The sequence below is a fragment of the Aedes albopictus genome, chromosome 2, assembly GCF_035046485.1.
Source record: "Aedes albopictus strain Foshan chromosome 2, AalbF5, whole genome shotgun sequence".
Taxonomy (NCBI): Eukaryota; Metazoa; Arthropoda; class Insecta; order Diptera; family Culicidae; genus Aedes; species Aedes albopictus.
The window spans coordinates 115,947,096-115,972,261 of record NC_085137.1 but is presented as its reverse complement, the minus strand read 5'-3'; the positions used below and the strand labels follow the sequence as shown (position 1 = coordinate 115,972,261).

The 25,166-nt window shown below is 39.2% G+C and overlaps 1 protein-coding gene across 3 annotated transcripts in view; it reads right to left on the bottom strand.

The window, feature by feature from the left end:
* LOC109420563 (uncharacterized) overlaps positions 1–23,229 on the bottom strand; it is a 295,739-nt gene extending 272,510 nt beyond the window's left edge. The window contains exon 1 of one of the 3 annotated variants that reach the window (XM_062850277.1): positions 22,419–23,229. The gene's annotated coding sequence lies outside the window, so the exon portion shown is untranslated. The remainder of the gene's footprint in view (positions 1–22,418) is intronic. The other 2 variants (XM_062850276.1, XM_062850278.1) reach the window with 2 other exon arrangements.
* Between the last annotated feature and the right edge of the window lie 1,937 nt (positions 23,230–25,166).

The window sequence follows — 25,166 nt, the reverse complement described above, 5'->3', positions numbered from 1 at the left end:
ATGTAGTTTCTCTAAAAATTGGTTATGACAGGTATACGCTGTACGCAGTACAAAGCTTATGTTCGAAAGAAGTAAACACCACATATTCAAACATTATTTACTAATTTTAATAATGTAGTGCACTCTAAGTCTCCAGTTAGCCTAGTTGTTAAAACTATGGATCGCCAATCCGGAGACGGCGGGTTCGATTCCTGTTCCGGTCGGGAAAATTACCTCGACTCCCTGGGAATATTGTAGCATTGTACTTACCACACAATGTACAAATACATGTAATTGCAGGCAAAAAATGCCCTTAAATTAATAACTGTAAAAGTGCTTGTGAGATATAAGATGTACTGAATAAAGCTGTGATAAAGAGATGATCACAGCAGGCGATATACACTGAAAATAATCGACACGCCTCATCCATGTTCTTTTACACGTTAATGTATCGTTTAAAACAGCACGCTACATTAACGTGTAATTCTATTGAATCAGATGTTGAATAGTTGAGGTTCTAAACCACTGTCTCTTACACATGATTTTATCGTGTTTGACAGTATGTTTATGTAGGGAATCGCGCCACTTGGGCGGTGGCTTCTATATTCGTCTGTTTTCCACTATAACTCAGTCAAATTTGAACCAATTGACACCACTTTTGGAATGTGGTGAGATAGGTATAGTATCTACCCGTGTATAACATTTCAAGTCAATTGGTTCAAAATTGACTGAGTTATAGTGGAAAACAGACGAATATAGAAGCCACCGCCCAAGTAGCGCGATACCCTATCGATAATGGAAATGGTTCGCCTATAACGTAATGTACATTACCGATCTCGCCCGCGTTAAGTATGTCCTAGCATACTTCATTTTTTGATGAACAGGGACCCGCAGCTGGGTGCCTGGTACTGATATTCTAAGAAATTTGACATTTATGATGCCAAATTAACGTGTTTTACACATGATTTCGAAAAGTAGATTTATGACTGGTTTGACACGTTAAATTTAAATGTTCCGCAAGTGGTGAAAATTCATGTTTGAAACATGTGGCTCGAACGTGTAGAATATTTTCAGTGTTGCGCATTTGAATGTGATGCGAACTGTCAAGCAGACAATGTTAGCATCCCTGCTTGCGTAGTAACAACTCCAGGCGCAACCCACCCAACCGCGTTCATTCTTGCCACTTGCGAACCGACGTCAGCCTGGATAAGTTGTGTGTGCTGCACGTGAAGGGTGATTCCATCTCAGTGAAATACCAAACTCCACAGTGCTCAAAGAACACCAAGTTGAAGACAGGCCAAATTCCAGTGGAACCGTTGAGCCATAAGGAAGAAGAAGAAAAAGTGAACTCTCTGAACCTACCTCCTGAGTAAGTAAATGTCGTTACTTTTTATTCACTAGAAAAAAAAATAAACTAATTTGTCAAATTTTCGACTAAAACTAAGTAAATAAGGAAAAACCAGTCATACATAAACCCCATTTTGTTCGTACGCATTGATTCAAAGCCGTAAAAAGTCACAACTTATCCTTTTCAACGGCACGTTTTTACACCTTAAACCTATAGCTAATTTTCCAAAAACGAAAAAAGTTCGTTCCAGCTAGCCAAAACATAAACGTATGAGTTGTGATAAAAAGTTCCAACTCAGTGCGCCAAACCGAAAACTTTCCTCGTATCCCCGAGGCAGCAGCCTAAGTGGGTGTCAATTCTCCCAATGCGGTCTGCTCTGAAGTTTTTTTTTTTTTTTTTTTGTATACAGCTCTCCCGCCTCGGTTCAGGTTATGAGATCGGGATTTGAAATACGGTCCGCCGAATGACCAAAAGTGTCGGAAACGGCTCGACGGCGCGTGATGAGGGTTTTTATATTTGTTTTGCTTCGTTGTTGTTGGGTTCTGGCTGGGTTTTGTGGTGGGTTGGTCGGATCGGATCCGACTTCGAACCGGCTTCTCCCCCAGCAACAACATTTGGGAAGTCGACTTTCCGGAGTTGTTTACCCGGCTTTGCAGGTCTGAGCGGGTTTGATTAATTGCCAGCAGTTGATGCTGTCCGCGGAGGAATTAGGTTGAATGGTCGTGATTTGATTTTAAGTATGACGCGATGGGCACGGGAGATTATACCCTTTGCGGGGAAGATGCGAAATAAAAACGCGAGCTCATTAAATTTGATAGGTTTTGTTTGGCCTTCAAAACTTTGAGAACATTTTAATTTGGTTATGCTGATGTTAGGATACGGGTTTACGGAAACATGACACGAAATATGCTATATATTGGGGAACCTGATACTCTCCGCTTTTATAATTTTACAATTCAAATTACAAATTTTTCAAAGCAAAACTTTGCTGGAGAATTCAAGGTGGTGTAGCAAGTTCGGCAGCATCTTTTCTGAAGTGGAATTCATCATAAACATACATACATAACATATATGTTATGTTCGTTTTGCCTCACGATTTGCGTGTGGGTGAGGATGTTAATTCTGGCGGAGATAATTACTGTGAATGTGCTTATTAAACACCAAACTGCGAAACACAACAATGTACATACCAAGATTATAATAATAAAACCATTTCAATGTTACAACGTACCATAATCCCTCAGCCTCATTTCTCAGTTCAACGCCCATGTCAACAAACAAAGGCAGTTTAGGCATTTCACATTTCAAGAATCAGTGATCCATTCCAACAAATCCTGTCCTCCCCCTGCGCAACCTACGAAATGGAAAACGTTCTGGCGCTTTTCTCTCTGAGTGGGCCAAACACGTGTTTCATTAATCCGCCGCTCGCTGCTGTTCTGGTCCCTAGGCGGCTGCTATCGTCACCTCCACACCGGAACCTAAACCTCCAAACATGATCCTTGCATGACAAGAACCGTTGTAGGTACTAGCAGCCCACTAGCCACGCCAGCCATCCAGCCCAGCAGTCAGTGACAGAGAACACGTGTTCTGGTTGGTTGGCTCTAGAGGCGCATTATTTTGGTCGTCCTACCCAATGCTGCTACTCTTGGCCCAGACCGCCGTCGACTGCGTCATCGGCGGGGTATGTTTGCCACCATGGTACTTTCGTATTCGCCGTCGTCGTAATTCCTTTCCGCTCCGCCCGCTCCGCCCGCTCTCTAGCGGTTAGGAGGAATTTTGTGGCACGAATTGCTTTCAGAGGAAGATCAGTGTCGGTGTTCACATCAGATTTGTAAACATTTTATAAATTGTTGACCTTTGGTGTGTAAAATATACGTGGTATTGTGAATTGAGATAAGTTTGACAGTGTAGAATGCATAGAATATTACAGAGGTACTAGATGCGTCGGGAGATTTGCTACGATATCCATTTATGGTTGATGGTTTGCGTTAGGACACCAATGTCAAAGCAAAGCAAAAATAACCATACACATCATAGTTGCTAATCCGCTATGGACCAGAACAATCGAAGTTTCACAGAGAACGAATGAATGGTGCTTGGAACTAGCTACACACTCTCAATGTGCACAAATCGAGAGTTCAATATTTGGAAGTCAATAACGGTGCCGGTCACGTCCTAACGGTCATCAGGAAAGGGAAGGAATGTTAGTTCGACAACCTTTAGGGATAAGGTGTGGATCTTGGAGCCACCTTTGGTAGGTGATATGATCCACTAGATAGCTTAGCCTATCTTAGACTGACAGCACATCTTCTTCTTTATGGCTCTACGTCCCCACTGGGACTTGGCCTGCCTTTATTCTTTTTGAGCAATTCCACAGTTATCAACTGAAGGGCTTTTTTTGCCTGCCATTGCATGAACTTGTTCATTGTGAGGCAAGTACAATGATACACTATGTCCGGGGAGTCGAGAAAAAATTCCTGACCGGAAGGGGCTTCGAACCCGCCGTCTATTCTTTCGTTAAACCTCAACGAATGTGTTTCTTAAAACCAGTTTTCGTAAATTGAAAGCAATTTGCGTATAATGTATGGTCCATTCGTACCACCAAGCTAAAACAATACAAATGGAGTTGTATCATGTACGAAATTACGAATCTGACAGACTATGAGCTTACTCATTAGCAGAGTTGCACCCTATCACTGTCAATGGTAAGCAAATTGCTGATTTTGGTAGACCGACTGCGATCCAAGTCAGCGTGCGCTCTATTGAGTCACCGTCACTTTCCTTGTTCCTTCAAAACTGGACTGACTGTGATGGTGTGTGGAAATCACTGATAGGTCATCATTAAAATTCGTTTAAAACTCCAAATGAAGATATACCAAGATGATATTTTGATATGTGGTACAAAATAACAAGTTTTGCATGTTGGTCACAAAAAAATTTTAGTTTTGGCGAAAACCACTAAAATATCACAACAGTTGCAATGATTGTGGTCTAGAGTGCGGGTCAATATCAGGTCGTTACCTGTCATTGTCGTTTTTATATTGAACGGTCTGAAGTGATAGTGACGATGGTGCAATATCAGAAGTCACCTAACAAGACTGATATTGCGCAACTCTGCTCATTAGTAGATTTTAGCTCCAGCTGTGTAGAATGAAATAAAACATACAAATGTCACACGTTTTTTAGAAACTATGCGTAAAAATAATATTTCGCTTCGTAGAATGCAACAAACCTTTGCAGTCATCACTGATCATTGATTGGATCGCAGATAAAACAAAGCAACCTGTTTTCATGATCATGAGCATATGACGGTGCGTGTGCGAGAAGAGGAAAGAAATCATGCTCTTGGTTGGAAGTAAAAGTTATTTTTAAACAGAACCAAAGTGGAAAGCGTTCTGATTGTTAAAATCGGCTACGCAGTCTTGAAATTAGCTAACGATGTTTATTACTTGCCCAACGTTTCGACACGGGGTTAGTGTCTTCTTCAAGGGGAAAACTAATTTGGTCGTTTTTGGTATTGTGTTACGTCTATCTGTAACTGTCCTGTCATTAGTTTGTTGGTACATGACTTATTTGGCTTGTTATAACTTTCAACGGACATTTGGCACTTTTTAACATTTTATGTCATTCCGACAAAAATAAAGAGACAGAATACGTTTTTTTGTGTCGAAGTGATTTAGTACGCTCATTATGCTCATTATGAAGCATTTCGTTGCAGAAAACAACGAATGACATTTGTAAACATGACGAGCGATTTCGTACAATGAAACAAAATATATTTTCAGTGTAGGCTTAACTACTAGACTAACACGGAGACTGACTGCACATATCTATGGTTGCTACTCCGTGATTGACCCGAATCAATGCCAGTTGCACAATGAATCAACTGAATAGTTGTCCGGGAGTTGTCAACATTCTCACTGTGCACGCTTAAGCGGCTCTCTTTAACGATACAATAACGGTGCTGGAAACGTCCTTGCAGTCAGGTTCGGAGAGGGAAAGAATGTTAGTAGCAACCTTTGTTGTAACGGACCGCGTTTACCGCTGTGTTTCCACCAAAGGTTGCAGGAAAGAATGCTTGTTAGTCGAGAGGGTATCGCTGGGTCTGAGTTCACTTTGAAGAGTAATATGACTTCTTGAAGTTGAATCATGCAGACTGCATGTTATTGTTCGCTTCACGCGAAAACCAAACAATCGGCTACCCACGTCAGGTGGTCGTTCAATGATTACTATACTACAAAAAACGCGACTAAACATCCCAGTCAACCAGTTATCGTAAAACATGTTGCACAGGATGTTTAAGTGGAGGCGATAAGGCCTAAATGAAGGCATGAACGCATATGGCCTCCAATTTATCATCTTATGCGCCATATTATACGATTACTGGTTGTCTGCACTCTTAGAAAAAATAACGTAAATTTATGTTTACTTGGATGCACATATAAGGAGCGGCTCGTTTGACACAAATGTACGTCTTCTATTCTTTATAACACCAACGAACCTAACCTCAAAATGATTAACAATTCTCAGGTCATTTTGACATTTGTATCATGAACATGAAAAGAACGGCAACAAGTTAGATAAAGTAGAATAGATGATCTGTCTTTTTCGTACATGTGCGTCGTCTGTCAAAGTGACCTGAGAAGTGTCAAACATACTCATGGCTAACTTTGCTGGTGTAATGAAGAATCACAAATAAAGTCGAGCTAGCAATCGCTAGAGCCGAAGTGAGAGATAAAACATATGTAAGTAATATAATGGACTGGATTCGAACTCTGGTCCGCTGATTGAGAGGCACATACACTTTACTTCTCAGCTGTATCACCGAGTTGTGAGACAAACGATAAATGTAAAACGATTTCTAACTATCTGGTCAGATAGGTTTGTTGATATCTTGTGCAACCAACTCGAACTTACATAATGGACGTAAAATTGAGTCAATTTTGCCATTCAGTCATGGCATGTTTACGTACGTTGTTGGTTTACGTCCCGTGTAAATTCCTAATTTTTGAAGAGTGTGGGATGGAAACTGAAACGCTATTGTTCGCATCACGCGGCAATCGACCACCCACGTCAGGTGATTCCTCAATATTTAATTATAGAAAAACAACCTGTATTGCACAAAAAAGCAATATTCAAGATTCTGCTGGAACCCGTCATCTAGGAATACATACTAAAAGATTCTTGAGGAAATGTCTTGCTAAGAAAACATTGCAAAATAAAAAGAAATAAAAATTTTATGAAGATATCACAAAAAAACTTGAATAAACTTGAATGAAACGGGAAGCTTTTAAATACAGTACCTGTTATAAACTTTTTCGAAGAAGTCTTAAGATAATAAGCAAGATTTTGAGTAGAATATTGTGAGGGTAATTGTTAGAAATTAACTTTGACAAATTTTTCAGTAATATCTGGAGAATCCCAGTGAAACACTCTAGAAAGAAGCTTAAGATCAGTATTCTCCAGGCAGAATACTTGAGGGCCCATTCATGAGCAATGTAGACTCTTAGGTGGCCTGGTCAAAGTCTACGCTTCATACTTATTTCGAAAGTTGTGTATGAACCAAATCAATGAGGGTGGATGGGGGTGTGGTTCTGGAATGGCAAAAAATAAGTCTACGTAGTTTATGGAAAGCACCCAAAGCAAATACCGAAGAAATGCCAAGACGAACACATAGGGAGATGCCTGTATAAAACAGAAATTACCTTCCTCCGCAGTTGCAGTACTAAAAAAGCCCTACAGCAATCATTGAAGGAAACTCTGGGAAAAATCTTTTCGTTAAATCTTTTCTTACGAGAACTTTTCTAGTGGCTTCTGATGGATGGATTACGCCAGCCATGGATTCCCATGAAATATGTGTAATGAAAATCCTAAAAGCAAATTTGATTATTTTTATTACAGTAAAGTAAAAGTTTTACAGCACTACTTTTGACCTGAAATTTCAACTAAAAATTCTAATAGTTTTGTCAGAAAGTTTCTAGATTTTTCTTTAGTAATTTCTTCCGATATTTCTACAGGATTTTTTATGGAAAAATTTCAGGCATTACGAAGCAAATCATTTGACATTTTTTCAGATGCAAGCATAAACCCAGAAAAGAGAAAAAAAGCAAAGGCCCATTCACAGTGATCTTAAGAATAATATCAAAAGAAATCCTTAATGGAATGCGGGGATGCACCCTAAAGAAGACTTTTGATGATCTCCTGGATTTTGTTATGGAATTTCTAAGAAGTATTCGGGGTACAACTCGAAGTTATGTCCATTCCTGTAAATCCAATGTCAGATAATATATTATACTAGCTGTCCCCGGCAAACTTTGTCTTGCCTACTGCGTTTTTTGACGTTTCAAGTCCCCTAGCCAAGCCCAAGTCCTTGTTCAAAATGTATGATAACCCGATTTTCTAAAACTCTCAATTTTCTCATGTTTTTTGCCCTATAAACCTTCCTTGGGTGAAAACTAACAGAACATAACTTGGACGACCCAAATCGGACCTTCCGTTTGCAAGTTATGCGCGGTCCCACGTATGCCACTGCATTTTTATATAGATATAATATAATAGATGTCAGTCATTCATTGAAAAAAGAATAGATACGAAAATAAAAGTGTTTTCAGATATTGCTCAAATTCGGTAGCAAAGATCGTTACCGAAAATAATTAGTTGTTTTATGTGTTTTTTTTTTTGTTTCGTCATTAGGGCCAGAGATTGATCTAAGAGTTTTTTCTAAGATTTCTCCGAGGGACCCCCTGCTGAAATTACTGCAGCAGTTTTTTTCTGGTGTTCTTCCAGGAATGAAATCTGGGAAATCTACAAGAAGTTTCTTCTTGGATTCGTCAAGAATATCCCTGGAATTTACTTTTTAAAGAATTTCTCCAGCAGTTCCTCCTGGTGATGCTTCAAAAGGAGCTCTTTCTGAGATTCATCAAAAAGTTCTTTCTGAGGTCTTCAAGGAGTTCCTTAGAGTCTTTCTTGGATTCCTCTCTTTGTTAAAATAATATAGAATAATTATAGTTTTTTGTGATCCAACATTGTGAAAATCATAAAAAAAACTGATATTTTGAGTATTTTTGCATAATAAAGTAAACTTATTTTGTTTCGCGTAACTTATTTTGTAATGACGAAACAAAAAAAATAAAACGGGTCTAATTAAATAATTTTGGTAACGACCATTCCAACTGAATTTGAGCAATATCTGAGCACTTTAATTTTCAAGTCTATTCTTTTTGCCTTTCTCGTACACTAAGTGTACTAGAAAGGCTGTATGTTCACTCCGAAATTGATTTTTTGATAGAAAGCTCGGAGGGTCAAGTCACATATACCAATCGACTCAGCTCGACGAATTGAGGTGATGTCTGTGTGTATGTGTGTAAACAAAAACTCACATCACTTTTTGGCATTGACCGATGGTTCATTCGACGCGGAATCTGGTCCCATTGCTTGCTTTTGAAAATGGTTCGGGTCGGTTCAGCCGTTCCGGAGTTATGGCCATTTAGGTGTTCCAAACTGGTACCCCTGGAAGTGGCCAGACATGAAAATGCACCAAACCCATACATAAATACGACACATCAAACTGCGGCATTTTCGATAACTTGAAGAACGGTTAACAAGAAAATAGTCTCAGACCATATCTGAACCGGTAGTGTTCCGGAACCGGTTCCGGATGTCCCGCCGGAACTGGCCAAAATATAATAGTTAATCAAACCCATGCATGCGACACATCAAATCACAGCTTTTCCCAAGGCTTTTCCAATAACCTGATGATCGGTTATTAAGAAAGTAGGCTCAGACCACATTGGGGACTGTCAGTAGTATTCTGAAACCAATTCCGGGTGACTCGCCGGAAGTGGCCAAATATAAAAGTCCAATGAACAGTTAGCCAGCAAAAAGTCTCAGGCCATATTAGGAAGAACCTGTAGTGTACCAGAACTGGTAATGGGTGTCCCGACTGAAGTGGTGAAACATAGAAGGGAACCAAACCATAGCGGCTTTTTTGATAATCTGATGAACAGTCAGCAAGAAAATAGTCATCATCTAAGACTAGTACATGATAGTGTTCCGGAATCAGTTGCGGGTGGTCCACCAGAAGTAATTAAATAGGTAAGTGAAGCAAACTCATGTATGCAACACAAAAAACGGGGATTTTTCAATAACTTATTGGCGGATTAGCAAAAAAATAGCCTTAGATCACATTAGAAAACCACCGGTAGTGATCCAAAATGGGTTCCGAGTGTCCCACCAGAATTGGTCAAATGTCAACCCATACATTCAATACATCAATTCGCGGCTTTTTAGGTAACCTGATGAACAGACAAGAAAACAGTCTGAGACCATATTTAAGACAATCGGTAGTGTTATGGAATGAGTTCCATTCCCGCCGGAAGTGGTCGAACGTAAAATTGAACCAAACCCATACATATGGCACATCAAATAGCGGAATCATGAAAGTGAACAAGATCAATGTTAGCGATTAATCAAATCGTGGATTTTTTTTATAGCCTGGTAATCATTGGGTAAGGTTAAAAGTTAAGAAATTGTTGAAGTCTTCATATATTTAAGAGATCAAAACTGTGACCAAAGCGATTTGGGTGCGGCTGGTTGAGCCCTCGCTCTTCTCATTGCGATTGAAGTTTGAAATGCAAATTTCCCTTTTCTGTTTTTTTGTTTTTTGTTCAAAAAGTTTACCTAAATCAACGTGTTTTTCCTAAATCTGAACAAAAAATTTCACACTGAACAATTTTCAGTGTAATCCAAAATTGGGTCGACCAAATTTTAAAATTAAAGTTGCATTAGAACCCTATTTCTATCCTCTTTGAGAGCCATTCATAAGATTTTAGCGAAAAAAATCATAACATAATTTAAATTATCGAGTTAGGTTTACAAGTCACCGTGCAAAAGTTTGGGGTCACCCCTCAGGATGCTGCATCGTGCAAAAGTTTGGGGTCACCTTCCAAATGAAGTCTGACTCGGATTTTTGTTCAAATCGCCATTTTTTTGGTGCAACTTCAATTCTTCCTTTGATAGTTGAATGGCAAGACACAGAAATGGTTATGAAATGTTCATAAACTAAGTTCTAGAGTAAGTTAAAGTAGAAAATGGTATATAAAATCCATACTAAATCAGCTAAGTACGTTATATAAAGTGCGAAAGAGGATGGAAGTAAGATGAAAATGACTGATTCGTGAATTCTACCCTATATAACTGTAAGTGTTATAACCACAAACATACCATTACCCCAACATCTATAAGTTTCAGGAATGTTACATATTTTAATTTAAATGGCATTTTCATCAAAAAGTTATCCCTTTGCTTTGCACCAGAATCCAAAATCTCGAATGTAACAGTACACTCGGAGATATGACATTCGTTGTAATGGTTTTGGGGTAATGGTGAATTTGTGGTTATAACACTTACAGTTACATAGGGTAGAAATCACGAATAAGTCATTTTTATCTCACTTCCATCCTCTTTCGTACTTTATATAACAAACTTAACTGATTTAGTATGGATTACCATTTTCTACTTTAACTTAGTCTAGAACTTAGCTTATGAATATTGTTCGTGTATACCCTGCATACGACGAAAAGGAGAAATAGCGCGCCGCCTATATTTCAACTGCAGAAACAATACTCGTTCGTCGACAGTTGTTATGCGGCTAAAAAGGGGAACTATTCGTTAACCATGGCGTACAACCATCTTCCGGAGACACCCTTGTATAAAAGGAGATCGAGAATGTGCATCGATCTCTTTTCTGCCGCAAAGCACCATCTCGGCGCCATCACGTGAAGTACACCCTGAGAAATCTTTAGAATTGAATTAAACCAAATTAAAGTATTAAGTGATTTAGAATTAAAATTAATATAAGTTGAAATTCGTGTAATAAAGTGGACTATTTAAATAAATCGTGTGACTACAGTGAAATCAAGTGCAATAAAATCAATTATTATTTTGAACTGCTGATACCGAAACAATTCTGTGCTAGTTCCTGGGAATTCAACATCCGGCTAAACTACTCCGTTGCTGCTCGCTGTGCTCTCGACAAATATTTCATAACCATTTCTGTGTCTTGTTATTCATCTATCAAAGAAGGAATTAAAGATGCACCAAAAAAAATTAAGATGTGAACAAAAATCCGACTCAGACTTCATTTGGAAGGTGACCCCAAACTTTTGCACGATACAGCATCCTAAGGGGTGACCCCAAACTTTTGCACGGTGACTTGTAAACCTAACTCGATAATTTAAATTATGTTATGATTTTTTTCGCTAAAATCTAATGAATGGCTCTCAAAGAGGATAGAAATAGGGTTCTAATGCAACTTTAATTTTAAAATTTGGTCGACCCAATTTTGAATTACACGGAAAACAATTTTTTGTACAGATTTAGGAAAAACACGTAAGTTTAGGTAAACTTTTTGTACTAAAAATTGCATGTAAAAGTTGTGAAAAGTACCTACGAATCAAATCTAACTCATAATCATTCGATAGAGTCTGAGAACGAGTGGATTGAATGAAAGATGACTGAGATATGATCGAAAAACATTTCCATGTTTTTGAGGGGGTGACCCCAAACTTTTGCACGGGAGTGTACACTTAACAATTTTGCATGACGGAACAGCAAAACCAATTCCGCAACCAATCGGCGCAGAGTGCTAGAGACAAATTCGCGCTGTTGTAACAACCCTGCAAGGCATTCAAAATGTACAGAAGTGATTGGACAGCGGTAACCCTTTGATTTGCGCGTACCGGCGTCCTTAAAACCGTTGCGCAATTGTATATTCTATCCATCGATGTTTTGATCAGTATGGTCAGCTTCCCAGGAAAGCCGTCCATGATATTCCATAGCTCTGTGTGGCCGATACTGCCATGCCCAGTAACATTTAGAAATCTATTAGTGTTGTAAAGGTTTTGAGATCCCTCATATAACTGCATACTTTTTATTTTGGTTTTGTGATGGTTCTAAAAACCTGTTATAGTCTACTTGACTAAAAAATGTTACTTGGGGCAGGTTGCCTTGAAGTGGATGAGTTGGTACCTGGTATTCACAGCATTTCTGACGGAGTTACTGTACAGTAAAGATTGAAGATGATCTGGGATCGAACTTTGTAGGCAGAATTCAAAATGGTGATTGTTCTAAAGCTCTCGATCATTATCTTGTAGTTTTTGTGGTTGAAGGTACAGATAAACCCTTCCTTTCACTGCTCCGGTGACTATTTCAGGCCAAACATTTCAATAGGTCCTATCTGCATTTGAGAGACTCTCTTTGTTTGTTCACTTTCTCTTTCAATTATTGCAATGTAATGGAACACTTCCCAACTATTTTTGCAGTAAAAATCAAAAGACGATTGTTTTGACCATCGTTCAATGCAAGGAGACAATCATAATACAAATAAACAGCTGAGATATTAACGAAAGAGAGGGAAACCAAAGAGAGCCTCTCTTCTGCAGATAGGACCTTTAGACATGTTTGGCCTGATTTGGTTTCCCATATCTTGACTAACCGGTGCAGACTGGTGGACAACCTTTCCGGGCCCAAATTAATGGCGAAGTCCGCTGCGACACTATCCGTACCAGCTGCTTTGTATTTTTTCAGTTGGAGAATAGCATCCTCAACTTCCCTCATCTTTGGAGTTGGTTTGTTCCCGTGCGCTGTTTAATCAACGTTGTCATTTCCTCCGTTGCCTAGATTCCGCTAGCCTACATTTTTATCACCATTCAGATGCTCGTTGAAATTCCGCTTTCACCTTTCGATAACTACACATTTGTCCGGCAGCTCCCGTTCTTGGTCCTACTCATACCGGTTCGGAGCACGAAGCCTTTGCGGGATGCGTTGAGATTCTGTTAAAACTTCCATGTATCTTTAGAACAGCATATCACATCCATTTTCTCGCAATCTGCTTCTTCCAAGCGGAAATGAGTGAAGATTGTTGAATGAAAGCTACTTGTGTGATGTGTAGGTACTTTCGTTTTACGGAGTAGGTGCGACAGCGTGGTGCAAATGGTGTTCTCTCATTTGGCTCTTAGAAGGGATCCTTCTCTGACTACAACAATAATTTCGAAGGGTGAAATTAAAGGAAACATAGTACAAGGAAAGTAAAGCTTTTGATTACTTCCTAGTTTGTCTACGTTCTCTGACAATTCAAATAAAAATTGTAATTCAAAATAGATTGCCTGTGTGTAGATCTTTAACCGAAACTCAACCTTCCCCATTTTCGTCAACTGTCAGCCCCTTGAAACAAAGTGGAACTCGACGGAAGCTCTCAACGGCCAGTCTTGGTGCAAGATCATAAAACTCCGGAAAAAACGGGGGCAATAATCGTAAAACCTCTTCTCACAATCCACCCCGATCACCTTACTATATCGTCGGCGTTGGCGTAGGCTGCAGCACCCAAAAGAGACGCAGTAGTTGTAATCCGATTCTCCCCTGCGACTTTCCATTTGTAATCGGTGTCTTGGTGTATCTCGATGGTTATGGCACGAAGGCACGGAAACGGAAAAAAGAACAGATTTGCAGCCTCCACCATGACCGGCCACCACCATCAACTAGGATTAAGCTTGCGAGTGCGATAATGCAGTGGACTGTAACTTGCAGGATTTTACGACGACCGAAACGGTAGCACTTAACCGTCCGTCCGCCGACAAACGCACTAAAAGTCGAACCAACAACAAACGGCCATGCCAAATGTAAGCGAAACCCAAGAACGGTGAGTGAGATTTCCACGCCCGACGACGACAGCGACGACGCGATTGCGAAAAATGTTTATCTGCGCTGTCGCCGTTGACATTGCTGATGTTTGTGTGCTATTCAAACAAGAAGCTGGATCGTGTTTCGTGATTTTATTTTACTTTAACTTAGCGCCATCATTTCCTCGCTCTTCTTCCCGCCGTGCCACCCCACCCCGCCGTACAAACTTCGTTTCTAGAGGGGCGGAAGAAAATTGTTTCCATTGCCATTGCCCCGGGGGTAAATTTCTTCACGGTAGACGAACCATGGCGGGGCACGACAAGATGACAGTTGAAGATGGGCTGCGAGCGAGGACCCCAGAGCACAGTGCTTGTCAACTGGCTTAGCAGATTGATTTCGGTCGTTTTGGTAACGGCCGCGTGGGGCAAATTTTCCCATGAAAAGCGGAAAAACATACAAATGAGGTTTTGATGTTCAAGTTTCAACAACGATAGGCACTGGAGAGTAAACATTTTCTCTGCTTCAATTTATTTAAGCGACGGAAGTTTGCAACCAATTTGGCCTTGTTCTGGGTGGACACGGCCGACACTTGTCCGTTGCCATTAATGTTAAAACTTTTGGAGGTCCATTAACGTCACAGATTGTTATCTATGCGTGATTGTTAGCAAATTCTAAGTAACGACGGTGCATTTCTTTTATAATTTCTGTTATTAATTTATTTTATAGTTTATGAGTTCAACAAGTGTTCTTTTAAAGACTCATCCTAGAATTCTAATAGAATGTTTTCCTTCTAATGAACTTTTTTGGAATTTCTCTACCTCCACACATCGTCAGAAATTCCATTGAGAATTCTTCCAGGATTTATCAAAATATTTCCTGATTTTTCAAAAATAGAAGATTTTCGCATGATTTCCGAGATTTATTTCATTTCTTCGTAAATTTCTTCCGGGATTTCAGGAATACCTTCTATAATTTCTCTTGTGTCTTCTGGCGATGGATGTGGCTTAAATCACTTGATGAAAACAGTTTTACCTCATAATTTAAATTGGTAGTTAAAAAAAAAAATCTAAAAAGATTCACCTTGAAACCCACGAACAGCTTAAATCAGAAATTACTTCTGGTATTCCCTCAAAGATTGCTTAAGATATTCTTCAACGGATTGCTTCAGAAGTTCGTGCATGTATTTATTCATGCATTTCTTCAAACATTTCTGAAGGAGTTCCTCCAGGAATATTATCAGTATTTCCTCCAGGGGTTTTGCTTTGGGATTTTTTCCAGTAATTTCTCAAGAAATCGTGTAATTTTCTTAGGGATTTCTCCAGATATTTCTTCTAAAGATGCAGTTTTAGGAGATTTTTTTTGCACAGGGACTTCTTTCAGAAATTCCTCTGGGCTTTTTATTTTGAAATTCAGATTTTTTTCCAGCAACTCTTTCAAAACTTATTGTTGGAATTTCTCCTTCAGATATTATTTAATATATTCAGGGATTCTCTCAGGCATTTAGCAAGAAATTCTTCAAGAAATTCTTCTTGAAAGTTCTCCAGGGGTTGCTACAGGAATTTCTCCATGTATTTCTCAACGCATTGTTTAGGTTTTATGCAGACTTTTCTTCAGGGATTCTTTCAGAAATTTTTCTATTGATGCTTCAGGAGCTTTTTCGAAGATTCTCTCAGTAATGCCGGCATAAATTGCTCCAGAATTCATTCCTTGGAATGTGTCAAGAAAATATTTAAGAAATCATTCTAAGAATATCTGCAGAGAGTTCTTCAGTTTCTCCAGGTATTCTTTCTTAGATTTTTTTTTAAGAAAAATCTCTTTTTCAAACAATATTCAGATCGCCTTTAAATACCTCTTGTTTTTTTTTTTGTTTTGCAGAATTTCCTTCAGAAATGAATGCAGATGTTTACTTATTTCTGTAGAAATAACATAAGAAATTATTCTAAGAATTCTTCCATTAGTGTTTCCTTCAGAAAATCCGGCAGGGTTTTCTCAGAAATATATTGAGGGATTTATTTAAATACTTCTTCTATACCTTTGTTTGTCACTTCTGCAGGAATTCACGCAGACATTTTCATCATAATCAATCATCAATCAAGGAATTCATCAACAATTTCTCAGGCAATTTTTCCTTGGTATTATTCTAGAGTTCCTCCAGAAGTTTTTGTTCTTGAAATTAAGAAGGTATCTCAAAATGGTTTTAGGTTTAGGTTCCCGTAAGTATTCGTCCAAGTATTTTTCCAGGAATTAGTTCAGAAACAGTTTAAATAATTTTAGTTCAAAAACCCATCCAGAAAATTTTCAAGGATTTCTTCATGGAAGCTATAGGAATCATCAGGAGTTTTTTAAGGGATTTCTTCAGACAATCCTTCAGGGATTTCTTTGAAAAATCCTTCAGGGATGCTTTCAAGAATTTTTCCGTTAATTTTTTTGTGCAAGAACATCTTAACAATCCCTGGAAGAATATCTAAAACCTCTCATTCAGGAAACTTTAAAACAATCCCAGGTGATATTTCTGAAAGATCTGCGTAGAAAAATCCTCGTAGGTATTTCTGTAGGAATTTTTCAAGGCATTCTTGGAGAAACACTTGTAAAAATTTCCAAACGAATCTCTGTAGGAATTTAAATCAAATGTGTGATGGAATTTCTGAAAAAGTGCATTGAAGATTTTTTGAGAAAAACCGTGTATGGAAAAAAAAAGTTCCTAAATTCTGAAGAATATTTTGAGATATTTTTAAAGACATCCCTGATGGAAATACTAAAAGAATCCAAGCAGAAAATTTTGAAAAAAAAACCCTTAAAACATCTCTAAGGAAAACTCCAGTAGAATCCCTGAAAAAATTTCAGCAAATACTCTTGAATGAATATCTAGAATACTGTCTTAACCCTAGTAGGATGTTGGGGTCAATATGACCCAGACAGGCTCGATAAACGTACACTACACCAGGGGTAAGAAATCTCAGGGAAAGTCTTGAATAAATCCCAGCAGGAATTTCTAAAGAACTTCCAGGAGAAATTCCTAGGAAATATTTCTGAGGTTTTTATTGAAAAAATATGGAGGAATACGTTGAGAAAATCCAGAGGTTATCTCTGCATGATCGCCAGCATGAAACTCTGGAGGAATTCCTAACTGAATAACTGAAAGTAAAAGTGCAAGAATCTCTGGACACATTCCTGCGGGAATATTTAATGGAATCCTTACAACAGTTCCTGAACAAGTCTCTGAGGTGCTTCTGTACGATTTTCTGCAAGAATTTCTCGAAGATTCTCAAGAGAAACCACTGGAAGAATATATGAAATAATCTTTGATAAAAATAAAATAAAAAAAAAACTCATCGGATTTGTTAAAAAATTTTTGGCATGACCTGATATTTTGATAAATATTTTTTTATTCACCCCCTCAACATAAAAATCCAGCTAAAAATTTTTAAAGGGGGGAAGACAAAAAGTCAAAATTAAATTTGTATCAGCCTTATTGATTACCTGCCATTGCATGAATTTGTGTATATTGTAAGGCAAGCACAATGATACAATTATGCCCAAGGAGTCGAGAAAGATTTCCCGACCGGAACGGGAATCAAACCCGCCGTCTCGGGATTGGTAATCCATAGTCTTAACCACTAGGCTAACTGGATACCCTGAATGAATCTAGATTTTCTAGAAGAACTTTTTAAAGGAATCCGTGGAACGTTATTTGAAAGGAATTCTTTGAAGATTTCCTATAGGAATCGGTGGAGTGATTTTGGAATTAATCCAATGAAGATTTTTTACAGGAGTTCTGAAATTTATTTCTGGGGTAAATTATATCTTTGAAGTATTGTGTCCGAAAAAAACTATGATTTTTTAAAGGACTCCCTGGAAGAATTTCCAAAGAATTTTCAGAAAAATATCTAAAAGTATTCGTGGTAGAATTTTTGAAAAATTATTCGGGAGGTTTTCTGATGGACTGGAGGAGTTTTCGCAGAAATACCCGGATGATAATTTTACAGAAGTTCATGGGAAAATTACTAAAGATATCCAAGGATGGTTTTCTAAATACATAAATTTTTTGATTGAATCAAGGAAGAATCTTTCAAAGAATTTGTGCAAGAATCAATAAAGCATTTCTCAAGAAATCTAGGAGGTATTTCTCAAGTAACCCATGCAAGATATCCAAAAATGATCTTTTTAGAAATTTTGGAGAAATAGCTAATGAAATACGAAAAAATACGTGACAAACGTATTTTTTTAGACGGGTTTCTGAATGATATTCTGGAATTAGTTCAAACATCATACCCAGCTAACACGAAGTCTTATATGATGTTGAATAGAATGCTAAAGTGGAGGCCATATGCGTACTTGCTTCCATTTAAACGCGTGTAAAGAGTACGCATATCGCCTCCACTTTATCATCCTATTCAACATCATATGCGATCGTGTGTTGACTGGGAAGAATCTCTTGCACATGTGAGGCCAACCCACAAAGGTTACTTTATTGCAAAATCAAAATCGTGGGATGGTTTTTTTTATTTTTTATATTTTTTTTTTGTAAATTCAAACTTTATGTTAATTCTTTACACATAATGATTAGGAAAAGTTGTGTCCAATACGTACAGAGGCACAACATGTTGTTATATTCACATGAATAGTTAAAATTTTCCCTTTTGAAAAAATGGTTAAACAGCTGTAACTTCATCAAAAGTTTATCAAAAAAAAAAAAAAAAATTACTGTAAGTTGTGTATCACTATCAGTGATCTAAATTTGAAAAGGATCGGGCAATTCTTTACTAAGTTAGAATGATTGTAGAATTGAGCTGTTATGTCTCCAGATTCAATGAACCGAATGCAAGTTGTTCAACTTACAGAGAAAATTTTAGAATATTTAGAATATTTGATTAGAATAGTTGAACATTTTTTGAAAAGTGAAAACTTTGCCTGTTCCAATCATTTTGTCTATCCTCTGTACTGCCGTGAATCGCAAGTCAGTCCCATCTGTAAAAAGTAGGCATTGAGAAAATGGACTCTGAAGTTTTCATATTCGATTTCTATGTGAAACTTCAAAAAATTGCCATAAATTGAAAACTTGTGCGATCATCATGAAACATTCACACATTGCTTCAAACATGAAAACATAACAGTGAAAAATATAAAACTGGCTAAAACAGTGTTAGGTTTTGTGCTGGAAGGTACACTAGTTTGTAATGGGACTAACTTGCGATTACATTTCATTATGGGACAATCTGACTTGGTGTTGTTTTTCAATTTTACTGAAAAAAACTATATATTTATATTCACGCAGTTGAAAGATCATCCGAAGAAAGATCTAAAACGGCCATTAATTTATTTTTGCCCAAAATGCAGATGGGACTGACTTCCCCGTAACGTGGGTAGATTACCTTAGAATGGTGCGTTGCGGTGTAAGATCTACCAAATCAAATTTTGATCTTCAAAAAAGATCAAAGTTTGATTCACTTTTTTGTGTTTTGTAGTTTATTTTGTTTTAGTGCATTACTAATTAATATTTTATTTCAGCAGGAATCAGGTAAATTTATCGTATGATATAAATCATATTATAAAAATATGTAACTGTGGCGAGCGTATCACTAATATGTAGCTTATTTGACGTACGATGTTAATATTCTTTTACATTTCAGATTACCAATCGAAGAAGCTAGTAATCCAACCAAGATGACGAGGACACAGGATGAATTGGGCAAACAACTGATTCGAAGCAGTCTAACAATGGTGTGCCTGAACGTTGACCAAGCGTATCCTTTGGAGTTTACCCTTCCACTAACAACAACCTAACAATCCCGTGACACCTAGGCCTGAGAGATCGTAGAGTTGTCTACATTTTTCATAGGTGTCCAAAACTAACCATCCTTTCCCATTCCTCAGCAGTCGCAAGGACGTGGCCAGGACAGTGCTCGACCATTGGAGGATTGCGTCAGTCTTGTCTAAGAGTCCCACATCTTTGTGCTTTGGTTCTGACGGGAAGGAGGCAACCCTCATAACAGCGGTCTAGGACTGTACCACCTACGAATTTGTGCGACTCGCTTAATGCTAATGCTAATGCTAATGCTAAAATGCAGATGGGACTGACTTGCGATTCACGGCAGTGTAGGTGCATTTATTATATTCAGGAGAGCGAAATAAAAATGGCCTGGATGGTGGTTTCTCTTACAATTTGGGGTATTTTTCATTTCGGGTAAAATGGCACAGGTATTTTTTTTTTTAACTTTTTTGCTGACCGGCATCGGGGTCGATGAAGCCCATCGACAGGATGATGTACAACTAATTGTTTCAGGTTGCTTACACATCTTCTTCTTGGTGTAACGTCACCACTGGTACAAAACTTGCTTCTCGGCATAGTGTTCTATGAGCACTTCAACAGTTATTAACTAGGAGCTGCCTCTGCCAATGACCATTTTGCATGTGTATAACTTGTGGCAGGCACACGAAGATGCTTTCGACTGGGAATCGAACCCGTCATTCTCAGCATGGTCATTTTGAATGTCCACGTCTTTACAGATATGGCTATATGGGCTCAAATTAGTATTGATTAGAAAACGCCAAAAGCGAGGATACACAGAATACACTGCATAAATGGCATTACGCGAAACCACATAGATGAACATTTAAACAAATCAATGACATCTTCGTATTCTAGCAGTTATTCAGCAGTTATTTAGCCTCAAAAAAGCAGCTGACTGTCTTGGAGGAACATTAGGTTTTGCTCCGATTAGCGCAGTAAGAGCATATTATTATGGAGGGTGCCCTGGTACTCCATAGGCTCCGTTTGCGATTAGGTTTTTATTTGACCATTAATTCCTAGCCACCGTAAGCATACAGCCACATAACACCATGAATTTGGAGTCACTTGACTATCGAACTTTTTTTTCTGGAACAGGTGGTCCATAGTGCTATTCTTAGCCAGCTCCAAACAGCCGTTTTGGAGTGAAACAAACAGTGTAAGTGACAAAAAGCCGCTTTCGAAAATTAAAATGATTCAATGTTTTCCACAAAATTTTCATCCAAAAAGTATGCGAATTCAAAATTAACCCGATTTATTTTCTAATCAACAAAAGAAAATCTCAAAGAAAAAAAAACTAAAATCTGAAAAAGTCATAAGGTCATAAAGTTTTGAAGCTTGAGCTTGGTCTGGGTTGCATAACCTTGAACACTCTGGGAAAGATAAATGTTCAAAAGACAAAATTGGATCGCGTACTAGTTTTTGCAACCAATTTTTGTTTTAATTTGTACTACTGAATTTAAATTAAATGTTAAAGTTTGAACACAGTTTGATTGATTCACTAGTAGAAGTTCCGGACATTCAAAATCAGTATACGTAACATTTTATTTCTCTAAAGTAAACAAAAATATTATGATGTTGTACTTACTTTCACGAAATCAGTGCTCGTTATTATTGAACGTAACTCCAAGAGATGCTCGAATGAGCACTTATTCCAATTTGTTGGTTTTTTATCTGTTCTTGAACTTCTTTTGTTGAGTCATTGTAAATGCCAAGTCTTTTCAGAATTCATCGAGTTTTTGCTTGACACTACAGACGCCGTTCTCGGATTGTGACCGACGTGTTCTATTTCGAAACGCTGCGATGTTCACTTTTTTTCTCCAAGAAAATTACAATCGAAGAAACTAGGGAGGATTTCATTCCTCGCCATGCCGAGATCCTCTTCAGCCCCCTCAGTTTTCACTTCAATTAAATATCCTAACGAGACACGAGCTGTAAAAAGAGCAGCGTGACTTTCGTCTTTGGCACAAGGACGTCCCACTTACACTTTTTAATCCCTTTGCTCGGAGGATGATCCTTGTTGAGAGCGTTCAATTTCTGAGCTCCCGCGCGAAAGAAAGGTAACCGTGCTGAACGTCGTGGCAGCGATGCGGGGGAGTTAAATTATGATTTTCATTAAATGTCGAGATTCCACTTCGGCACTCGTCTCACCGCACCACCACTCGACATTGTTGTCTGCCCAGTAATGCTGCGGTGCGGAATCATCGAAGGGGCTTTCGAAATGGGTTCTTATTTGGAAAATTTTAATATGCTAAACAGCATGACACATTATCGTCGCCCATCATCATGATTACCATCATTTGGCACCACCCGTAACAACCGAGAGATGGATGTAATAAAGCAGCATATTGTATTGCTCCACCAAGGCAGCACTATAATTTTGACGCCCAAACGTGCATATTTTATTCCGCACAACCCCTCCACGCGATTCGCTTTCCGGGAAACTTGCACAATACAGCTTACGGGAGTCCTTAGTGCTGGATGTTATACAACAACCGAGTACAACATGTTGACGAGATTATCTTCCCGACCACCCGCTTCCCAGCTATAGAGAGCACTTCGTTTTTGGCACGATTCTCGTTCAGTTGGCAGTAATGGCATAAATATGTAGACAGTTTCACATACATAAACTCACATTCAGATAACCGTGTGACACTTGAACCTCACCACAACTGTTCTCCACCAAGCCGACACACGATGAACGTCGAGAGACAAATCCACTTCACGGCGAACTTTCGCCCCCTTTCTCCAGGCGCTACTACTATTCGCGGCACATCGCACCACACTATCCTTCAGACCCGCCCGTAAACTCCAAGTGCAACTACACACTACACAACATCCCCCACTTCATACACTCTCCAGCCTCATCCAAACGATAACAATACAAAGTGAATTATTATTCGCTCTGCCCTGCCGAAGCGGCATTCCATGGGAAAATAAAGCTCACTTCCCAACTGCCGCCAACCCCCCCGGCAGGCTTCGACCCAGGCCGTCTATCCCCCACCGAACGCGCTGAATCCGGTTATTTCAACCCGAGAGCACGAGGCTCAGATAATGGTTTTCCGCGCTTTCGTCCGGTTGTTGTTTACAACGTGCTTTTGCCAACTCCTGGCGGGCGCACAATGTCTTAAAGTCGGAGTCCTCTTTAGTCTTTATCCAATCCACAGATGCAGCACAGCTGGGGGAAAATCCTTTCCCTCAAAGGAGCGCGACACGAACCAACCAACGACCGAAACCACGAGACCGAAGTGAAAAGGTCCACCATCCGCGGCGATGTCTGGAGCCAGACTGAACTTCAGCTTCCAACGCCAACCAACCCAACAACGACCAGTCAGACCAGCACGTAGTCAGCCAGTCCAGAGTCAGCCAGCCGCCTAGGACAACCTGGTCGGTGGTGATGATGGGCTTTCGTTTTGGAGTCGGGGACAGATTTGTGCTACACATTCCACGGACGGAGACGAGGGATGGCGAGAGAGAAAGAGCGTGCTCGCTGGTCACCCTACAGCAGGACTCACAGCATCTTATTTCCGGGAAAGCGTGTGGCACATTGCACATGAGAGGAGAGCTTGCAGTGGGAAACCTCGTTGGAGCGAGATGTTGTTGTTGGATACAACAACGTGCAAGGATGCTGTGAGAGAACGAAAAGCGATCAGCTGATATTGTTTTCTAACCTTCTCTGGGAGAATGCCAACGAAGAATGAACAGTTTCAGGTTCATTTAGTTGGGATGTTCTTTGAGAGAAAAATCCCGCCTGTGATGCAAGGAAGCAAGTAAGTGTGTGATGGTCTTCATCTTTCATGGTTTTACGGTGGTGATGACAGCAATTCAGATAATCTCAATCACATTTCACTGTCGTCAGATATTGATTCGTTTATCGTAAGCGGTTGAGCTTATGAAGGCTAGGTATTTCACCAGATTTCCTGTTTTTCCTCAGCATGCTTTGCACTAGAGTAATTTGGAAGACATTGTTTGAATTGATATCGTCAGCAGCCATCACTTGGGCCAAGCCACGTATAGAGGTTTGCTAGTATAAAAATTGTGTTTTAATCGCCTTTTACTCCAGGACGGTATGCGCTATCTTTATCTGCTTATAAGAGAACCATTTTTGCCAGATTCCGAACACGGGTTCGCAACCTCATGATAATCCAAAGTTACGTACAGATCGATGCTGCTGGGCTACAGGAAAGGGAGAACTTCTAGAGTGAATTGAATACCTTCGTCAAGAAAGTTCCAAAAGGCGACAACAGCATCTGCTTAGGCTGCTTATGGACATACCGAAAACCAAATCGACCACATCTGCATTAGCCGAAAATGGAGACGGACCCTTCATGATGTCCAAAATAAACGCTATGCTGACATAGCGTCCAACACTCACTTTGTAATCTGCGAAATCAGGCTACGCATTGCTCGGATCCAGCGGTAAGAGGAAGGATTCGGATGATCCTGGTCCCAGACCCAGAATCTCTGGATGAACCTTTGAAAGAATGATTAGAGGAATGCCCGGAGAAATTGAAAAAAAAAATTCTTGGAGAAATGCCTGGATGACTTTTTTAAAGTATGAGTGGAAGAATTTCCGGAGGAATTCCTGAAGGAGCGCCTGGAGGAATGCCAGAGGAAATTTCTGGAGAAATACCTGTCAGAATTGCAGGAGAAACGCCTGGAGGAATGTAACAGTTGTTTGGCAATAACCTGTGCGCCTAGCGAAGCGAAAATGAAAAACGCTTAATAATCGCGATCGACTATAAGCGTTACACCTAGTAACGCTCCCATAGTAGGTGCTATCCAGCGTGGACAGAAACCAAGCTGCCATTTGCCCGGCTTATCAAAACAATCATGTCATCACTTAGATGCCATGAAATGAAGTGATGAGCCTCATCAGTAAATTTTATATCATTTCCACTGTTCCATGAAATTACTTTATGACTAAAATCAAGAGATCAGACCTCTTTAATTCTGGTGATCGCCGAAGAAGGTCGTTTAAGAAGTTTCGCGAGTTAAAACTGTTAATAAATCCGAATATTGAACAAAGTGAAGTGACGAGAATTAGTTACAAATCGTAAGATTTCACAAAAATAAGAGGTGAATACCAATGCTAATTTAGAAATTGTAATTCAGAATTAGGTCGTCAGAGTGAGGTGCAGAAAACTGCGTATGTGAGCGATTGATTCGCAAACCTAATCGACTACAGGTAAAGATTATAATACGAATAGTGTGGCTCATTATCTAAGTGTGGCATATCGTTTGAAGGTGAAACCTTCAAACGAAGGTTTTTTTGTTGGCTCTACAGGTCCGGTTTTAAGTGGTGGCCTGCAGTGTCGGATAGTTGTAGGTATCTGCATCCACGGTGCGTGGTGGCGCTGCCCATATTAACAG